We start from the raw sequence: 22,815 nt of genomic DNA, 5'->3' as shown, positions 1-22,815 counted from the left end.
AATGACATTTTATATAAACAAATGTTACCTAGTCAACATTCATACCTTATTTAATTGTAAGTCAACTCTTTCCGCCAGAAAACACCATAAATATTTAGCAAACACCATAGTAATGCTGCACCTTATATACAAGAAAGGCATAAGGGGCAAAGTGGTAAACCAGCTTATTCTGTATATCTGCACACTATTTCCAAAAGCATCTGTTCAGGTCGTATCTGAACTGGATAATCTAAAAAGCAAACCTGCCTATAAATACTCTTTTCTCGACATGACCTCCATCACTAAGAAAGCGGTATTGTGTTTTTTAAAAGCAAGTTTGCCTTACCTGTCATACGTGCATCAAGTTTTTGCTAAATTTTGATAAATACTGACGATGTGAACAAGGAAAATACTGCTGCTACCCTCAGTCACTTGCAAGCGTGTAACAAACCTCCTTTCCCAGTATCCTGAGGTACAAGGCAGAAGTACCAGGTATGGCACCAGTAGGTACACACGTTACTGCTTTACCACTTACTTCAAATATGAATTTTACATTTGTAGAACACTTTCACATACTTTACTTTGTACCAGTTAATCCTCATCCAATAAGTGAATGAAATAAAAAACAAATGCTAAGGAAGCTATCAACTCCATTTTAGAAAAAGGGAACAAGCTCAGAGTTTAAGCAACTGGTTCACAGCTGCTAGCGCTCCTTTTATTCAAGTCTGAATGAAAAAAATACCCATAATGAGGCCATTTATCCCAGGTCAGACAACATGTCTCTAGGCTGTAAGCTCGCAGGGAGCTGGTTCTGTTTTTCTGTTTTTAAATTAATGTTTCAATTTTACTGAGCACTTACTCTGTGCCAGGCATCATGTTTCAATATATTATATCATTTAAACTTAGTAACCCTATAAAGTGCTACTATAAAATAGTACTGTTAACCTTGCATTTATACAAGGAGACTAACAGTTGGGTAGTTTGTCTAGGTCACAAGCTTGGAACTGGTTAAGTAGGACTTTTTTTTTTTTTTTTAAATAAAAATACTGGGCATCTGGCTCTAGAGTCCATGCTCTTAGGCACTACTGAGAAATGATTAATACAAAGCTCCAAACTAGATTAAATAAACCCATATTGAGCATTATGTGCCAGGGCTTTTGACATGATCTCATTTAATCCTTTCTGCTCCCATTAAAGCTAACAGTAGCAGAAAGGATTAAAGCCTTTGTGCTGCCTGAACTTCACTTCGTCCTCTAAATTTAAATCAGTTTTGACTTAGACATCTAACAATGATAATTCCTTGTCCTTAAAACATGTGTCCTATCCCCTGGGGATACTGATGGTGAGAAACAGCTGCCCAGAGATGACACTACCTTTTGTTTGTCAAATACACTAGTAAGGGACCTAACGCAACTAATGCCCACAGAAAAATCAACAAATTTATTTCTTCAAGCTACGTAGAGCATATAGGCTACATTTAAACGGAGGGAGACAGTTTACAACTGAATCGATGCAAGTCCAAATTAATTCTTAATTTGGCAGGTAAAGTATGAACCTGTTGTCGGGTGTTGAAAATACAGAGGGATTTACACTAGTTCAGTATGTATTTAAGACCAACTTATCTCTATTAATTGGCATTAAGTGTCTCTTAACAGCGTTAGCAACTTTATAGCATTTTCTTTGGTAAAAGAAAACCCAGCTTCCTCTTCTTCTATCAGGCTTCTACTTCCCACTTAAAACTGAAACCAGACTTCGGTAGGGAAACACTTTTTACCATTTTCTTTTTACTTCCATCTGCGTACAGACATGTTAATTTCAGAACAAGAGTTCACGTAGACCACAGCAGACACACAAAAAACTCCTTGCTCAAGTCCAGCCCACTTGAATAACCAGCAGTTTATACTGTTCATCTTCTGTACCCTCACCATAGTCAACAGGTTAATATGTGTGCATACTGTAAATAAGCCATCAATTTTCTATTACTGTTACTGTGGCATTCTCTTACAAAGTACCGTCTTTGAGTATACATGAGGCTAGGCTGGAAATAAGAATCTGGGCCACCCCAAGGAGGAGACCCCAGGACATCTGGTTTTGAAGGCCAGAGAGGCTTTGCTCCACGAGCCCCATGGCACTGGGGGGAAACAAGACTTCATTCTCTTGGGAAGTGTACACACAATCTTGCATGCTCTAGTTCCAAGGGCAGGGGCAGAGGCAGTGATTTCATAGGAACCTGGGCCAGACCTGCCTGCCGGTTTTGGAAGGTCTCCTGAGGAGTTAGGGAATGGCTGCGGCTCAACCAGGGGACATAAAGGCTGGTGGCCGGCATTCTAGGAGTGTTCATCTACATGAGCTTTCCTGGAGGCTGACAGCTTGATTGGATCATTAGCACCAAGACCTAGCCCCACCCAACAGGCTGTAGGGAAGCCTCAGGCCGAACAACACACAGGGTGGGAACACAGCCCCACTCATCAGCAGACTTCCTAAGCCACAAAGGCCTCTAGATACAGCCCGACCCACCAGAGGTCCAGGACCAAGCTTCACCCAGCAGTGGGCAGGCACTGACTCTTCCTGCCAGGAAGCCTGTATAAGCCTTTAGTCCAGCCTCATCCATCAGGGGACAGATTACAGAAATAAGAAAACAATCCCAAAGCCTGAGGAAGGAATCCACAAACACAGGCCAGGCTCTGCATTGGGACAGGCTAGACCCCGGCCCTTGGGTGACAAGAGAGGACTGTACTGCTGGGACATATAGGACGTCTCCCACAGAGAGCCACTTCTCCAAGGTTGAGGAATGTAACTAACCCACCTAAAAACATGAATAGAAAGACAAACAAGGCAGCAGAGGAGTATCTCCCAGGCCAAGGCCCAATGTAAAATACCAGAAGTAGTAAGTGACGAGGAGATAGGCAATTCATCCGAGAAAGAATTGAAAGTAATGATGAAGATGATCAGACAACTCAATAGGAGTGAAATTTTCAGCAAAGAGTTGGAAAACAAAAGATACCCAGAGTTGAAGAGTAAAATTTGTGAAATGGATAACAGACTAGAAGGAACCAAAAATAGACTAAATGAGGCAGAAGAACGAATCCATGAGCTAGAAGACAGATTAGTGGAAATCACTACCTCAGAACAGAAAAGAGAAAAAATGCAAATAAATGAGGATAGTTTAAGAGAACTCTGGGGCAACATGAAGTGCACTAATATTCACATTATAGGGGTCCCAGTGAGAGAAGAGAAAGAAAAAGGACCTGAGAAAATTCTTGTAAAGATAATAACCGAAAACTGCCCAAACCTGGGAAAGGAAACAGTCACCCATGTCCAGGAAGCACAGAGAGTTCCACACAGCATCCACCCAAACAGTAACATACCAAGGCACATAGACATCAAAAAGACAAAATTAAGCATAAGGAAGAAATACTAAAATTAGCGAGAGAAAAGCAACAAATAACATACAAGGGAACTTCCATAAGGTTCTCAGCTGATTTGTCAGCAGCAACTCTACATGCCAGAAGGGAGTGGCACGATATATTTAGTCATGAACGGGAAAAACCTACATCCAAGAATACTCTAACCAGCAAAGCCCTCATTCAGATTTGATGGAGAAATCAAAAGCTTCACAGATAAACAAAACCACCAAACCAGCTTTACAACAAATGTTAAAAGGAGCTTCTCTAAAACTGTAATGAAAGAACAAAAAGAAGAAGAAAGGAAAAAAAAAAAAAAAAGACCTACAAAAGGTTGCTTTGGGCAGTACAGGGTCTTTTATGATTCCATCTTAATTTTGGAATTGTTTGCTCTAGAAATGTTGAGTATTTTGACAGGAGTTGCTGACGCAATGCAAATGTTTATGCCAGTTATAAAATTCTGGTTTTTGAAGTGAAAAAAAAAAAAAAAAAAAAGGAGAACAAAGGGTTCAAAAAAGCAAGGTATCCTTTTTTGTGGGTGAGTTGTATTCCACTACATATATATGCTGCATCTCCATTATCTTTTCAACTATTGATGTGCACTTAGAATGCTTCCATATCTTGGCAATTATAAATAATGTTGCTGTTAATAGCAGGGTGTATGTATCTTTTTGAATTAATTCTTAGTTGGCTTTATTCCTTTGATAACTATGTATGTTTAAATAGCTAAAGCTCTATAAACATTCTTAGAAACAGTACATATATATAAATTTTAAAAACATGTGCAGAGTATTATATATATGTATTTACATGCAATATAATATATACATGCAATCCCATTCTAACAATTCTACCTAATAAATCTGAGAAATGAAAAAAAACCTAGGCCACCCAAAACCATTAGAATGGTTTGCTAGCATTGAAGGAAATGGAGGTAAAATTAAAACTTTCCAAGTGTGTGTAATGAGGGATCGTGTGCATAAAAGCCAAACAAAGGTTCACAGAACATCAAACTATGTCAATAACTATCTCCTGATCTGTTTCCCTACCCACTATGTAGCAGGCATGCTAGAGGAGCCAATTCAAAGACCACTAAGACAACACGAAAACTTCAGGGTGGTGTTCCTGCCCTCAGGGAATCATAGATGAGAGACCCATGGCTCATCAACTCCACTGCTGTGTATCTATTCAAAAGGAATAGAAACAAGGCCACACAATGACTTAGATGCAACTGTCCACAGTAGCATTTTTCATAATAGCCAAGTAGACACAACCCAAATGTCCATCAACATAAATACATAACAGAAATCAATGAACAAATAAACCAAATATGGCACAGCAATACAACAGAATACTGTACAGCAATAAAAAAGATGATGCTTGCTATAATACGGATCAAACTCAAAACCACTATGCCAACAAGTCCTACAAAATAGACCATGTGTTACTTGATTTCACTTATACGAGATATCCAGAAATACAGGTCTACAGAGTCAGAAAGCAGACCAATGGTTGCCTTCGGCTGGGAAGGACATCAGGGTTTAAGTGAAAATAGGTATGAGGAGACTTTAACGGGAGAGGGAAGTGTTCTACAACTGGATTATAATGATGGATGCACAACCCAGTAAATTTAATAAAGATCATAAACGTGTACACTTTGAGTAAACTTCATGGTATGTAAACTACATCTGTGTGTGTGTGTGTGTGTGTGTGTGTCTATACACACGCTTTTTTAAAAATATCTAAGAGTGGACAAGCCAACGTAAAATTGCCCGTCACTGTATCAGAGGCCGGTACAGAGTACTTTGAATACATAAAGGCAGGTGCAGCCGTTTTTCAGGAAAGCCTATGAGAAGGTGTCTTCCTTGTGCTGGGTACTGAAAGATGCACTGAAATTCAGCAGCACAAAGGCTTATCCATTTAATATTAATAGATAGCCCCCCGCAGTATTTGATGAGGTGTATGTTGTCCTCATCCTGAGACAGCAACCATGTGCCAAGAGCCTGCCAACACAGCAGGTTAAAACCTCACAGCAGACACATGGCTGCTTATTTTAAATACGAGAGAAAGTGTGGCACAAGTGCTAAATGTTAATAATGGTTAAGACCTTAGTAGCTCCAATAATGAGGCAAATCTGGATTCAAGTCTTACTTCTGTCACTAAATCTGCGATCTTTGGAACGTGCTGTAGCCACTTCAGGCCTATTCCCACATCTGAAAAATGGAACTAATACCAATTTCTTAAAGGAATGACAGAATTAAATGATATACAGCATATTTAAGTTACTTAGCTCACTTCCTATCATACAGCAAGTGCTCGAGAGATGTTAGTTGGATCAAGGACATTTAAGAGAAATCTCAGAAATCCAAGGAAATCTAAGAAAAGGGGAATTTTTTTTTTAATGTTCTCCCCTAACATGTACAGAAAAGATCAAGGTGAACGTTGGAGAGCGATGTGAACACAAGAACTGCATTCAAGTTTCCAGCCTCATGTGCCCTAATTAATAAAAGGCTGTTACATTACTGGCCTGCACTTTCACTATCCCGTACACTCCCAACTCTCAGACCTTGGCAGGGGTAACCCAGAGGCACTCAACATTCTTTCAGAAAGGGTCTTCCATTTCTAAACAGTACCTCAAAGCGTGAGAAGAACAGTGCCAAGGCAGTAAGATCAAAGGAGATGTGAGAAGTGATAGATTTGACCTAAGCCTTTCGTACAGAATTTTTTCCAGCCAATAAGACAACTGACAAAATAAAGAAAACCAGCCTGTTTACCCCACATGGAGAGTTTCCCCAGGCTATCACTGTAACTGATACGTATAAATTTGAGCTAAATTTCATTAACTGTCATTGAGTAGAAGGAGGACAATCAAAGCTAAAAATCAAAATTGAAACTATCTTTTTCTATATACAGCCAAGAGAATTGAAAACATGTCCACACAGAACTTAAACACAAATATTCATAGCAACATTATTCATAATATCCAAAAAGTGGAAGCAATCTAAATGTCCACCAACTGAAAAATGGAGAAACAGTATTTCATTTCTTTTCATTGCCAAATCATTTTTCATTATGACATTTGGCTTCATACTACCACATGGATGAACTCGGCAAATACTAAGCTAAGTAAAAGAAGCCAGTCACGAAAGACCACATATTTTGCAAATCCATTTATATTAAATGCCCAGAAAAGACAAATCTATGGAGACAGAAGGTAGATTTGTGGTTTCCAGGGGCTGGGGGAAGAGGAGGGGATACTGAAGAGGGATTGCTTAATGGGTACTGAGCTGCTTTGGGGGTAACGAAATGTTCTAAAATTAAATTGTACTAATGGTTGCACAACTCGGAGTATACAAAAAGCTTTTGAAAGCCTTTGAATTGTACATTTTAAATGGGTACATCTTATGGTATTTGAACTATATCTCAAAAAAGATGTCAAAAAATGAACAGATAACCTAATTAGCCCTGTATCTGTTAGTTAAGTTGAATTCATAGTTAAAAACCTTTCCATAAAGTTAAGTCCAGGCCCAGGTGGCTTCCTTGGTGAATTCTACATTCTACTTAATACACATTCTACATAAGCTCTTCCAAAACTAACACTGAAGAGGGGGGAGTACTTCTCAATTCACTCTATGAGGTCAGCGTTAACGCTGATACCAACATTAGACCAAAAGGATAAGAAAAGGAAAGCACACATTAATATCCCTCGTGACCATAGATACAAAAATTCTACACAAAACCTCAGCAAATGTTATCTAACAACATATTAAAAGGACGACAGACACCATGACCAAAGGGTTACCCCAGGAATGCAGGGTTGGATTCCCATTTCAGAATCAACCAATTCAATTCACAACAGTGAAAACTGAAACGAAAATCCTTATGACTATCCCAAGTAGATACAGACAAAACTTTTGAGAAAACCCAACATACACTCCTAACTAATAACAAATCTGCTGTAAACTAAGAATAGAAGGGAATTGCTTCAACTGGATGAAGGACATTTACTACACCCCGTCTGCTAGCATCATACTAAATGGGAAAAGGCTGAGTATTTTCCTCCTAATTTCACTGAAAAAACAAAAAACTGGGATGTACACTCTCACCCCTTCCATTTAACGTTGTACTGGAGGCTGTAGCCAATAAACCAGGGAAGAAAAAAATAAAATGCATTTACATTAGCGGGAACAGGTAAAACCGTCTTTACTCATAGACAACATTATCTATGCAAAAATTCTATGAAATCTATAAAAAAGCTACTAAACTTCAAAAAGTTAAACAGAATTATCACATGACCCTGCAAGTCCACTCCTAGGTATATACCCAGAAGAACGGAACACAGTTACCCAAATGTATTTACACATGTTTGCAACAGCAGCACTATCCACCGCAGCTAAAACATGGAAACAGCTCACATGTCCATCAATGCGAGAACGGAAAAATTGTAGTCTATATAAACAATGGAATAGTATTTGGCCATAAGGAGAAATGAATTACAAATTCATGCTACAACATAGATGAACCTCCTAAACATTAAGTAAAAAAAAAAGTCAGACACAAAAGCTCATATTTCATGATTTCTTTCACGTGAAACACTTAGAATAGATAAATCTATAGATACAGAACGTACATTACCGGTTGCCAGGGTCTGAGGGAAGGGGATAATGGGGAGATATTACTTTATGAGGAACGGTTTTACTTTAATTTTACTTCGGGGTTATGGTAATGTTTTGGAACCAGAGAAGGACTGTGGTTGCACAACACTGTCAATATCCTAAATGCTACTAAATTATTTGTTTTTAAGAGGTTCACTTTATGTTATATTAATTTCATCTCAATAAATTGCTATCTTTTAAAACGCTCCTAGACTAAGGGAGCTGAGCAAGGTTGCAGGACACAACAGGGTTAGCAAGCTGACTTATGGCCAAACCCAGCCCACTGCCTGTTTCTGTAAATGTTTACCAAACAGATATTTATTAATTTTATGTGTTGTCTATGTTGCTTTCATACTGCAGTGGCAGAGCTGAGTACTTGTGAAGGAGACATATGGCCTGCAACGTCTGAAATATTTACTATCTGGCCCTTCATAAAAAAATTGGCTTATGCCTGGGATACTAGATCAATATAAAAAATTAATTTTATTTCTATGCACCAGCAACAATTAGAAATTGATTTTTAAATACTGTTTACAATAGCCTCGAAAGATATGAAAACTTAGACATAAACCTGACAGAACACTTGACAAACTTGTACACTGAAAACTACAAAATACAGCTTAGTAGAGTTCAAGACTTAAATACATGGAGTGCTCTATATGTTCATGTGATAAGAATGTAATTAAGATGTCAATTCTCCAATTGATCCATAGATTCAATGTAATCCAATCAAAATCCCAGTTTCAGGAGAAATTTAGAAACATTCTAAAATTCATAAGTAAAAGGACCTAGAATAACCAAAACATCTATTAACTAAAAGAAGTTAGAGGGCTAACCCTACCTGACTTCAAAAATTATTATAAAACTATAGTAATCATAACATCATGGTATTGGCATATAAATAGAAAAATAGATTGATCAATGGAACAGACTATATAGTCCATATATAAATGCACATTTATTTGCACACTTTTTTTTTTAAACAAAGGTGCAAAGGCAATGCAATGGAGAAGAGCCTTTTCAACAAGCTGGAACAATTGGCTATGCATGTTTTTAAAATCAACTTAGATCCATTCCTGATACTACATAAAAAAATTAACTCAAAATGGAATATAGACATAAATGAAAAATCTACAACTGTAAAATTTGTAGAATAAACATATGAGAAAATCTTTGAGAACTTTGGTTAGTCAAAGATTTCTTATATATGGACCAGAAGCACAATCCATTAAAAAATAGATTAATCGGATTTCATCAAAATTTAAAACATCTGCTCTTCAAAACGCACTTTCACTACATACACAAAAATAAACTCAAAATGGCTTAAAGATTTAAATGTAAGACAAGACATGATAAATCTCCTAGAAGAAAACACAGGCAAACCATTCTCAGACATAAATCTTACCAATGTTCTCCTAAGTCAGTCTACCCAGGCAGTGGAAGTAACAGCAAAATTAAACAATGGGACCTAATTAAACTCAAGCTTTTGCACAGCAAAGGAAACCATAAACAAAACGAAAAGACAAACTATGGAATGGGAGAAAATATTTGCAAAAGATGAAGCCAACAAGGGCTTAATTTCCAGAATATATAAACAGCTCATACAACTTACTAACAAACAATCCAATCCAAAAATAGGCAGAAGACCTAAATCAGCATTTCTCTAGTGAAGATATATGAATGGCCAATAGACCTATGAAAAAATGCTCAATATCACTAATTATCAAAGAAATGCAAATCAAAACTACAATGAGGTATCACCTCACACTAGTCAGAATGGCCGTCATTCAAAAATCCACAAATGACAAATGCTGGAGAGGCTGTGGAGAAAGGGGAACCCTCCTACACTGCTGGTGGGAATGCAGTTTGGTGCAGCCACTGTGGGAAACAGTGTGGAGATTCCTCAAAAGACTAGGAATAGACTTACCATATGACCCAGGAATCCCACTCCTCGGCTTGTATCCAGAAGGAAATCTACTTCAGGATGACACCTGCACCCCAATGTCCATAGCAGCACTATTTACAATAGCCAAAACATGGAAACAGCCTAAATGTCCATCAACAGGTGACTGGATAAAGAAGAAGTGGTATATTTATACAATGGAATACTACTCAGCCATAAAAACCGACAACATAATGCCATTTGCAGCAACATGGATGCTCCTGGAGAATGTCATTCTAAGTGAAGGAAGCCAGAAAGAGAAAGAAAAATACCATATAAGATCACTTATATGTGGAATCTAAAAAACAAAAACAAAGCATAAATACAGCACAGAAATAGACTCACAGACAAAGAATACAGACTTGTGGTTGCCAGGGGGGTGGAGGGTGGGAAGGGATAGACTGGGATTTCAAAATCATAGAATTTCAAAATTTCAGAATTGTAGAATAGCACAGGGAAATATACACAAAATGTTATGATAGCTCACAGAGAAAAAAATGTGACAATGAGTGTGTATATGTCCATGAATGACTGAAAAATTGTGCTGAACACTGGAATTTGACACAACATTGTAAAATGATTATAAATCAATAAAAAATGTTAAAACAAACAAACAAAAGGCCACGAACGATAAATGATGGAGAGGGTGCCTTCCTATACTGCTGATGGGAATGTAGTCTGGTGCAGCAATTAGGGAAAACAGTATGGAGATTCCTCAAAAAACTAAAACTAGACTTACCATGTCATCCAGCAATCCCACTTCTGGGTATATATCCAGAGGGAACTCTAATGCAAAAAGATACACATACCCCAATGTTCATAGCAGCACTATATACAATAGTCAAGACATGGAAGCAACCTAAATGTCCATCACCAGATGACTGGATAAAGAAGGTGTGGTATATTTATACAACGGAATACTATTCTGCCATAAATAAAATAATGCCATTTGCAGCAACATGGATGGACCTGGAGATCATCATTCTAAGTGAACTAAGCCAGAAACAGAAAAATACTGTATGATACCACTCTTGTGTGAAATAAAAAAAAAAAAAAAAAAAAAAAAAAGGACACCATGAACTCACTTACAAAACAAACACTCACAGACTTAGTAAACAATCTTATGGTTACTTGGGAAAAGGAGTGAGGAGGGGTAAGTTTGGGAGTTTAAGATTTACAAGTGTTAGCAATTATATATAAAAATAGATTTTTCTTAAGTTTCTTTTGTATAGCACAGGTAACTATGTTCAATATCTTGTAATAACTTTTAATGGAAAAAATATGAAAACGAAGATATGTATGTATATGCATGACTGGGACATTGTGCTGTGCACCAGAAATTGACACATCGTAATTGACCGTACTTCAGTAAAAAAAAAAAAAAAAAAAAAAAAAAAACACTTTCAAGAAAATGAAAAGACAAAGCAGAAATTGAGAGAAAAATCTTTGCAAAGCATAAATCTGATAAAGAATTTGTATCCAGAATATGTAAAGAACTCTCAAAGCTCAACAATAAGAAACAACGGGGAGGGACACAAAATACCTGAACAGATGCTTCACCAAAGAATACATACAGATGGAAAATAGACACGTAAAGAAAAAATCATTAGTCATTAGAAAAATGCAAAATAAAACCACAATAAGGCAACACTACACACCTATTAGAATGCTAAATAAAAATCAATCATTGATGCATGTATTAACATGGATCAATCTCGAAAACATTGTGCTAAGTGAAAGAAGTCAGACACAAAAGGCTTCGTACCATATGATTCCATTTAGGTGACACTCTGTAAAGTCAAATCCATAGGAAGAGAAATCAGATCAGTGGTTGCCAGGAGATGGGGGATAAGAGGAGGGAAATGATAAAAAGGCAAAGGAGGGGACTTTAAGGTGTGATGCCTTGATAGCAGTAGTGGTTACATGTTCACATGACGGTGTGTGTCTGCCAAACCTCTGAACTGTACATTAAATAGGGTGAATTTTACTACATGTAAATTATGCCTCAATAAACCTGAAGTTTACAATAACAAAATCCCTTCAACTGACAGAATCAAATTGCTCTTAGAAAAATAAGACATAGACTTAAATGTCCTTATTGCTTAAACAACGTGAGGCACTAGAAAGGAATTCAAATAAAGGGTCTCAGATTGGCAAGTGATCACCACTAACATGAAAATTCTGTTTTCCAACGTAAAAAACCTGGTTTAAAGTCCCTTTAAGAAGTCCCTTTTTAAAGCCCCACAGGACCCTACTACAACAGCTGAACCTGAATTGTTGCAAACATTTTCTAATGGATCGCCCCGACCTGGCTCACTGCACTGAAAGCCATCCTACACACTGTTTTCTGTATTTTTTTTCTAAACCAAATCGGACCCTGCGGTTCTCCCATTTAAAATCCTCTGATGCTTCCCCACAGAATAAATTTTAAAAACCCAAGGTTAGCAACACCCTTCTCAAACTAGTCTTACCTCGCCTCTTCAGATTCATTCTCTTTTCTGACTTCCCAACACAAACGTTTAACTCAATATATCCAAGTACATTTTAAGATCGCATCATCCAGTCTACCTGAAATTTCCACTTGGTATCTCCTCTGGGCTTCTGAATCCTATGTATCATAATACTCCCTCCATCTGAACTGCCCTTCTCCGTTCAGGTTCTTCTACACAAATGTCATCTTGGGGAAGACTTTTCCAGGCCTGTTCCCTCCCCTGCGTTCCACAGCACACACCTTCAGGGCATTCAATGTTACAATCTGTCGACTTGTTTGCACTTCCTAAAGTGAAGTCTCCTCAGAAACAGATACCATCAAAATACAACGTGTCAGCATCCAATAGGATTACTGTAAAAAGACAAGAATGTTGGCAAGGATGTGGAGAAACTGGTACCCCCATACATGGCTGCTGTGAATGCAAAATGCTGTATCCACTGTGTGAGTTTGGCAGTTCTTCACAAAGTTGAACATAGAATTACCGTATGTCCCAGCAATTCCACACCTAGGTATATATTCAAGAGAATTTTTTTAAGTATGCTTATCCAAAAACTTTCACATGAAAGTTCAGAACAGCATTATTTCACGATAGCCAAAGCGTAGAAACAACCCGAACACCCAGCAACTGATGAATGGATGAATACAATATGGAATACGCATACAATGTAGTTACTACTCAGCCATCAAAAAGGAATGAAGTACTGTTACATACAACATGGATGAACCTCGAAAACATGCTGAGTGAAAGAAACCAGTCACACAAGACCACGTATTGTATGATCCTATTTATAAGAGATGTCCGGAGTAGACAAATCCATAGACACAGAAAGAAGATCAACGGTTAACTAGGGCAATGGAGGAGTCGGGGGAGGGAATACTACAAATGGGTATGAAGTTTCTCTCAGGTGATGAAAATGTTCCCTAATACGACAGTGCTAATGATTGCATGACTTTGTGAATGTCCTAAAATTTGCTATACACTGAAAGGATGAATGATGTCTCAATTTTAAAAAAACACAGTGAGTGTGTCAGAGTAAGGTGATGCATCTGATTAAACGAGGCATAATCTTTGTGACCTGGGGGCCACAAACAGTTAAGCTGTTTCCTACTTAAATATGTTATATCATAAATGGTATACCTTCTTGAGGCCAACAGTCAAAGTTAGACACTGTCAAATCACCAGCATGAACCAGAAAGCTAATATGACACCACCTCTCACATACAAAGCTGCCAGAGATTCAGCTCAAAGGTTAGATCTGCTGAAACCTATTTTATGATTGGTATGTCCCAAGAATTCAACAAAAAAATATATACTTAAGTACTGAACTGAAAAAGCATTTTTCTCAAGCACTCCTTACTTTATACAGATCCATCTTTCGGTCTTCAACACCCCAGGAAGAAAGTCTCAGCTTTATTTTTACCTTGAATATGAATGTTTCCAGAATACACTAGAAGTCTGACAAAATGTTTTATAAGAAACTGCATCCTGTGTCTACTACATGGGAATAAGGCATTGTAATAAATACGATCCTAAAAGGACTCTTCATTTCCGCTACCAGTTATGGGTAGTTAGGAAATTTGTCCCAAGGGTAGTAATTAATACCACCAATGATATTCAATGATGTGGAAGACAGCTGTTGACTTCAGCAGAGGGGTAAAAATCTCAATTATAATGAGGGTCAAAAGGCCAATTAACTAGAGCATCTAAATTTGCAGAGAATAGTTTTCATCACTCCATTTTTAAAGAAAGACGATTATGCCTTCAGTTTTTACACTCCAAATCCAAAATTGTAGGATGTTAGCACAGGCTTTTATGGTCAACAGACACTCAAACCAAGCCTGTAGTACCATAGATGACATGTGCTTCAATTATGTGTGCTTCAGAGCAAACACCTGTATTTATTTATGTTAATCACCTACCCCCGGGGTTTAGCAGGGTGATTAGCATTTTATCAGTAATATTTCTTACACTGATGTCTGATGAAATCCATCTGAAATAATTATTCTAAGCCACTGTAAAACGGGAATTCAAGAAAATATTACGTATTTACCTTATGTATCTAGTTACAAACATAGTATTGTGAGAGAACTTTTAGATGGATTTTTCAGGCTCTATTTTTAAAGCATATAGTGACTATAGTCACTCTTCAAGAACAAATTAAGTACAAAGAAGTCTACTATTGTTTTCACACCTGGGGAAAAGGATAAGCTGGAATAAATTAAAGACTTCATTAGACCAGCTGCCCACAGGAAGGGAGTGATGATTCTCTTTGACCCCATGACAAAGGGTTAAGATAAAGTCCTGTGTCCTCAGGTTCTATGGAAAAGCTGGCCAGATGGATTTACAATGTACATCCCATACAAACGCAAAACAAGCGCAGAGGACGCGTTCTAATTGATCAGTTAACAGATTGCACCTGCAGCAAGAAGGGATTGCTTGGGTGTGGGGCCACCACCCACCTTCCGCTCATGAAGGCGCTCTGTGGGCAGCACTACAACACCGTGTTCTCATTGTGTAGCCTGAACAGGCTCCCGGCTCCACTACTTACAACCCAGATGAGCTTAATAAGCTTCAGGTTCTTCATCGACAAACCACTGTATCATCACTGCGGTTGCTTCTGGGGACCACTGCACGCAAGAGATTAACTTCTATGTCAAACACCTGGCACAGAGATCAGATACGCAGAACCGTTAAGTTCCCTCCCTGAACCTGTCACTGCCATTAGAGGGAAACAGGAACGTAAAACGCCACGGAAGTCTTCTTCTCGGCTGGACCGAAGGAAGACTCCCGAAGAGAATCAGGGGTGTCCCGCCCTTGGGGAGCCTAGGGCCCAGCACGGCAGACCGCACTGTGAGCGGCTGCAGGAAGCTGTTTCTGGGCAGGCCCAGCGGCTGCCACAACCCGGCCTCGCCAGGGTGAGGCAGATGCTCTAAGCAGCTGGGAAGGTACTTGAAAAAACTGCGCCTAGAAACTCGCCTCAAACCAGCTTAAGCAATACGAAAGGAAAGGCGGTACCTCAGTGAGGAGGACGTTGAGGCTTGAAATCGGCTTCCTGCAGCGCTCGGGTCTGCACACCTCCGGCTCCCGCCAACAGCGACTCTCCCTCGGGCGGCACCATGGCGCGGACCACCAGCTCGCGGGCGGCGGAGACGCCGGGCTACTGCCCAGAGGGCACTAAAAGCCCCTGCTCACCTCTCATTGGCCCAAGCTGCCTCGGCCCTGCCCACCCCTCAGCCAATCGCTGACAAGGGAGGGCCGAATAATCATGATTGACTGAAAGCCTACTCCATGGGTGGAAGGGAGACTTGAGTGTTAATCACAGCATCTACTACTTAGCGTTAATGAGTATTTGGTGAAGGAGTGGGTGGGGTAATGAATGGCTGAATCTACGATATAATGGAATATGTGCTCTTTTTGAAGGCCTTTTTTTCCGGGGAAAAGGGGGAATACTGCTTTCGACTTGAGGTCCACGTAATTAGAATCATCTGTACCCAAAATGACTTAATTGGAAAGCTGTCAGCAATTAAGCAGAGACCAACGACCATTGATAGTACTAAGCAGGTAGTACGGGTCAGGCGCTATGTGGAGCGTAACTTGGGCTCAAGAGCGCAGGATTTGGAATCAGGCCTGGATTCAAATCCTAACTATCATTTACTAGTTATGTAATCTTGGACAAGTCTTTTAACCTCTGGGCCTCCCTTTCCTCTTCTACCAAACAGAGAAACAAAAGTTGCTCACAATTTTTGGTAAGGATTCAATAACGAAACGTATGTGAAATGGTCACTATACTGAATGTTTGACAGATGCTAGCCATTATTATCGTTCACGATAAATCCATCCCGAACCAGCTTTAGTCTCATGTAAACTGTACATAAACTAGAAGAGGAAAGGTACCTGTCCTCTGGCTGATTCCGCATTAAAGCAGTCCTCTTACTAGTTGGAAGGACTGGGGGTAGGCAGGTTGCTCTCATGTAAGGTAGCTGCCCATTTCAGGACCTGATCCTATTCTATGATAATGCCATCCTGGATGCCCCAAACCACTCTCTGCCCCTAACAAGGCAAGTTACTATTAGGTTTCTCTGTTTAAAACATATGCTTACCCAAAAGAAAAATCTATATATTTACCCAAGAGAAATGAAAATATACGTCCTCAGAAAGCCTTGTGCATGAATGTTCATAGTAGCTTGATTCATAGTAGTCAAAAATTAGAAACAACCAAATGTTCGTTATCAGTGAATGGATAAGCAAATTGCAGTATATTCATAAAGTGAAATACTACTCAGCGATAAAAAAGGGAATGAATTCTGGTACATGCAACAACATGGATGAATCGCAAAAACATGTTGAATGAAAGAAGCCAGACACAAAAGAGTATATACTATATGATTCCATTTATTTAAAATCCTATAAAAGGCAAATTAATTTATACTAACAGAGAACAGATGAGTGGTTTCCTGGAGCCAGGGGTTAGGAATGGGTGGTGATTGAGATGAGGCAAGAGGGAATTTTGAAGGGTGATGGAAATGGTCTGTATCTTGATTGTGGTGGTGGTTACAAGAATGTGCATATTTCTCAAAACTCATCAGACCATTCCCTTAAGATGAATACATTTTGTCACATGTAAATTACATCTCTATAAAGTTGATTTTTTAAAAAGCAATGAAAAAAATCTAACCTATAGATGCTCCTGGTTTGTCTGTGTGTGTGTCTATGTATACTCCATAATTTTTCCAGCTTTAGTGAAGGATAATTGACAATTAAAAACTGTATTATTTAAGACGTACAATGTGATGTTTTGCTATACATATACATTGTGAAATGATGACCACAATCAAGTATAAATAATTAATATATTTATCACTTCACATGGTTATCCTTTTTTTGGTGAGAACAATTAAGATCTGCTGACTCTCTTAGCAAATTACTAAACAGTGTTGTTGACTATAATCATTACACCTACATTAGAGCCCCAGAACTTATTCATCCTACGTATGTGAAATTCTGTACCCTTTGACCACCATTTCCCCATTACTTCTACCCCCAGCTCCTGATAACCACCACTCTACTTTGTGCCTCTAAGAGTTTCACTTTTTAAAATTCCACATTTAAGTGAAATCATGCAGTATTTGTCCTTCTGTGTCTGGCTCATTTCACTTAGCATAATACACTCAAATTTCATCCATGTTGTCACAGCCTTCTTTTTTAAGGCTGAATAATATTCCATCATATATATGGAATATATATATATATATATATATATACACACACATGTACACACTGTATTTTCTATATGCATTCATCCACTGACAACACAGGTTATTTCCATATCTTGACTATTGTGAATAATGAACCAATGAACACGGGAGAGCAAGTATGTCTTGAAGAATTTGCCCTTCCCAAAGTCTGAACTTTCTATAAAAGCTATAATTATTAACACACTATGGTATTAGCAGAAGGCTAAATGAACAGACCAATAGAGATCCCAGAAACAGGTGTACACAGTGAAAAACTTTACTTGATTAATGTTAATAGTGGCAACTGCAGAGCAGTGGGGAAAGGATAGTCCTTTGAATAAATTAAACAACTTATTGAAACACTTGTGTTTTCTTGAGATGGTGAGTTTTACGTGTCACCTTGACTAGGCTATATTGGCTTGGCCAATTATTCAATCCAACAGGAATCTACGGCTATAATCACTTTAAGTAGAAGAAATTATCCTAGATAATCTTGGTGGGCCTGATTCAATCATCTGATAGGCCTGAAGAGTTCTAGCCAGCCCTTCCCTGGCCTGCTTTATAGCTTTCAGATTTTGCTAGTCAGCAGGAAGACCTTCATCTATACAATATTAATTTGCAGCAAGAGGGGAATGGTGAAGCAAACTATGGTACCTCTTTGCTATAGGATTATGCAGCTATTAAAACATGTTTACAAAATACCTAACAAAATAGAAATGTTTATGCTATAATTTGAAATAATAAACAATGATCACATTATGTTTTTTAAAAGTGTGTATGAATTATACAACGTTCAAAAATATGCTAGAAATCAGATGGTGATTATCCTTGGGGAGAGGTCGTAATTGGAAGGAGCAAGGTTGGCAGGGGCTGTTTCTGGGATGCTGAAAATGTTCTATTTTTTAATTCTGGGTACTGGTAACATGGGGGTGTTCAGTGTGTGAAAATACATTGAGTTGATCTGTGTGTATGTGTGTGTGTGCATATTTATATTCTATAAAAGATATGTTATACATCAATTAAAAATCGGAAGAAACAAAAATGACAGATAGAAGACAATATAATTTGTGGTCTTCCTTATATGGTGGGGCCACAGATTATAGTTTGGTTTCTTCTCTATTTTTCTAAGATAGACATTTATCGCTTTTACAATGGATAACAAATAAACAGCTGATCTTAGTAAACTGTGAAAGTGACAAGCATGCACAGTAATTCTTTGGAGTTAGGAGGCCCCTGTGAGCAGGCAGACTCCGTGGGAGTGGGAGGTGGGATCGTCAGCGCTGGTAAGAATACAGGGAAGGAAGTGGACAGGGGAGGGGAGGGACAAGGGATGCCAGAGGAGTAACAGGAGCCCTTCTTTGGAGGTGGAAACATGTGATGGACAGTTGTTGCTTTGCTGGCTGAGCATCCGTTCTTCCTTCTGACATCACCACTCAGTATTCCCTGGGAGAAAGGACCCCTCTCCCACTCTCAGTACACGTGCTGACCTTGGCCCTGATCTGTGAGTGGGCAGATGATTAGCCAGCATATCCCATTCCAGGAGATCAGAGATGGTCATGTGACCCAAGTGGGTCCAGGGTAAAAACCTAGGAGTTTTGCTGAGAATTTTTGGGACAGAGAGACTCTCTGAGGCACTTCAGCTGATAGAATGTCTGCCTGGAGCTGCTGGTGACCATGTTGGTAGAGTGGGAAGAAAGCCTGCCCAAAAATGAAAGACAGCTGAGGCAAAAGATGGAGAAGGCAGCTCTCTGACGGCAACGCTGAGCATGCAACCATTTCTGAATTCAACTGCACCTGAGACAGGAAGGAAGGGGGCAGGGCACAGCCATTAAAGGAATGACACAGCAGTTAGCACCAAGATGGCAGAAAAGTCAACTCCCAGTAGACCTTAACACCCAAGATGGTGGGAGATCCAACCTCCAGTGGACTTTGAGCTACATTATACACATTGTGATGTACTAGCATGGTGAATGACACACCCACAGGCGCCAGGACAATTCTGAGGCTAACCATGAAAGATCAAAGAGACAGTGGTGGCCCAATTCCTGGGAATCCCTGCCCCTTCCCCAAAGTAGTTGGTCCATGAAGTGTGCATCTCCCTGAACAAATTTACTTTTACTCTACTATGGCTTGCTCTTGAAGCCTTTCCTGTGAGAAGCCAGGGACCCATTCCAGAGACTCGACTGGGACCTGGGACACGGCCATCCTCGCAAGCTCCCCATTTTTTTTCCTGTTCCACATCCACTGGTTTTTTCATTTATGTGGGGCAATAAAATCCTTTCTCATTTAAGCCATTCTGAGTTGGGTTGCTAGTGATAAGAGCCTAATTCAGTGGTGTACCAAGAGCAAGCTGGTATGAACAGAACGCCTCGCAAGGAGGAGCAGTTTATCATGACCTGCTTTAGAATTGCCAGTTCAACCAAAAAAACACACCAGTTCTTAGTAGGTTGTCTTAGATTGAATTCTCCATAGACAACGCACCTCCTTATTGCTGGCCTCAGGGCACACTGTTCCCACTGTCCCCTCTGCCCTCATCCTCACTCCCCATCTCTGCCTTGGACGGATACAGTAGATGAAGAGGAAGCATAGCTTTTGAACTGCATATAATCTTAGAAAGACTCTAGTTCAATCAATCCATTTATTAATAAGGAACTAAGACTTGGAGAGGGAAAAAATTTGGCCAAAGTCAAACTGCATGGGTCCAGAGAAGCAGTAAGAATGAGAAGCAGAGTGCATGGATAATCCATGAGAGAGCTGACCAACAGGAAATAAACACCCTTCGTCGGCCTGGGGCATCTCTGTTCAATGTCCTCTGCTATCCACTGGGGGTGGGTATGGATGGGGGACTGTGGATTCAGCCCCATCAGTCAGCTCAAAGCACTGGTCTGTGTTTACCCAGGCAGAGATACTGGCAATTTGGACTGGATCCTTGTTTCAAACACAGCTGAACAGCTGGGTTGCAGAAGCTGAAAGCTCAGCAAATGCCCAGTACCTGCTCACACTGGCACACACGATCTTAAGATCAGGAGTTCCTGGAAGGGCTTCTGTGGTTGAGAAGCTCAGAGACTGTTCCTAAGAGAGTTTACACACGTCTCTGGATTAGGGGGCCCACCAGCAGTCAGTTTCACGTACGTCGAGGCGGGATAAGATTTAGACCGTGGACCCATCCCTCCCTGGTCGCAAAGTCAGACGACTTGTTTGGAAACAATAAAATCCCCAAGACACTTCCCATCCCGCCCCCACCACGTCACCCAAACACCTTTCCCCTTAGTCCCTCTTACCCTCGCTTAGCTGTAAAACAAACAGAAAGACTGCTCTCTCCATTGCCGCCCACACCCTTCATCTTGTCTTGCTGGGGCGTGAACTGCTGAAAAAGTACCTTGCATGAAAACAAAGGGGTAAAGAGGGACGAAAATCCTGTGTTATTAGATTTATTTCTGCTGGGCATTTGGCCCTAGATGACTGTTTCTAAGATCCGGTGTCTGAAGATCTGGGTTCAAACGCCAGTTCCCTTGTTTTACAGGCTTTGTGAGCGGGGATGACTAATTCCGTGCCGCAGTCTTCCCACCTGTCAAATGGACAGCATCGCAGCAGCTTCACAGGGTGCTGAAGTGACACAGATACAAGCTGTCTCTGGAGCGTTCGTGGGATGACGTCTCTCAGAAGCTGAGACGACTGCTTGTCAAGTGTCTTCCCCACTTCTCCACACGCACACAAGGCAGCAGCCGCGGCCTGGGGGCCTCTCCCAGGGGTCACTGGCCGGGGCTCCACACCAGACACCCTGGGTCCCAGGCCTGCACTAGTGTCTTTAACGGCTCTGAGCTACACTCACATTTACCAGAAATACCTGAATTATGTCATTCTGGCCGGCACGAAACAGGGCCGCAGGAAGGTCAGGCCCAAGAGCTCTGACTCCTCGCCCCGCGGCGTCGCTGCTCCGGCCCTGGCGGGGGCGGAGGCCGGCGGGCCCTCGCCTGCCGCGAGGGGGGCACCAGCTGGGCCCGCAGGCGGCGCGGCTTCTGCCCGCCTGTGGCCCCGACCCCGCACAAGCCTGGTGGCTTCCTTTATTGACAATGAAGCAGGGGCCAGGGATGCTAACTCCCTTCCCGCTTAGCTCCTCCAGCAAGCAACCCTTATATTCAGCCTGGAAGAATCTTCCAAAGGATTCCTGGGCCAGTAAAGTCCCTGTACGAGGCCACTGCAGCAGGAGGCAGCCGACTGTCCCCAGAGGGGAGTCTGTGCCCCGTGCTCTAAGTCTGGAGTGGCAGGTGAGAGCAACCGTTTCTGCCCTGCTTTGCTGGTCCCAACGCGAGGGCGCGGGCGGGACGCGGCCCCTCACCCGGCATGCAGCCTCCTTTGGCTCACAGCTCACACGCTGGCTCGTCCTGGGGGCGGCCTCCGACCCCGCACCCCGGCCCGGCTCCATGACTGTCTCCCCTCTGTAGCCCTCACAGCTTCCTCTCTGGATCAGCTCTTTCCGCGTGCCCATCTTACTGACGCCCACTGTTGCTTCCCGGCTGACATCGCTACAGGACTGCGAGGCTGAGGAGAGCAGTGACAGGGTCTAACTTAATCGCAAGCGGAGCCCCAGGATTTAGCAGAGCGCCTGACCCCGGCAAGGGGCTGTTGAATGGGTCCCATGCCCTCATCTCTTCTGTCTTCAGTTTCTCCAGCAACGAAGGACAAGCTTCTGGATTCCCTTACAAAGTGAGAAACCCTGTAATTCTGTGAGGAGAGGGCTAGAAAGAGCCCCGACAAGTTAACCTCCAGGAGTCGGATTCCCACACATAAGCACAAACCGAGGGAGGGGGTCCAAGTTGCCCGCTGACAGCTACGCTGAGAAGCGGTGCCACGCCGCCGTCGCACGACTGCCTTCAGATGCCCTCACACCCTCGGCAAGGTTGGAACCCTCCGCCGGGGCGGGGACCCCGGCCAAGCGCAGCTGGACGTCTGGCATTCCGCCGCGGCTGAACAGAGGCTCCCCGGGAAGGGTACCAGGGAGAAAGAACAACGGCACTTGCGTCCACACTAGGCCTGGCCTTCAGCCAAAGGACCTTCTTTTGTGTTCGGGGCTCTGCCCTGCAACCTCCCATCCTCAGCTCCTCCCGT

The sequence above is a fragment of the Camelus ferus genome, chromosome 3 (assembly GCF_009834535.1).
Source record: "Camelus ferus isolate YT-003-E chromosome 3, BCGSAC_Cfer_1.0, whole genome shotgun sequence".
In the NCBI taxonomy this organism is placed as follows: Eukaryota; Metazoa; Chordata; class Mammalia; order Artiodactyla; family Camelidae; genus Camelus; species Camelus ferus.
Note: the sequence above shows the minus strand (reverse complement) of the source record.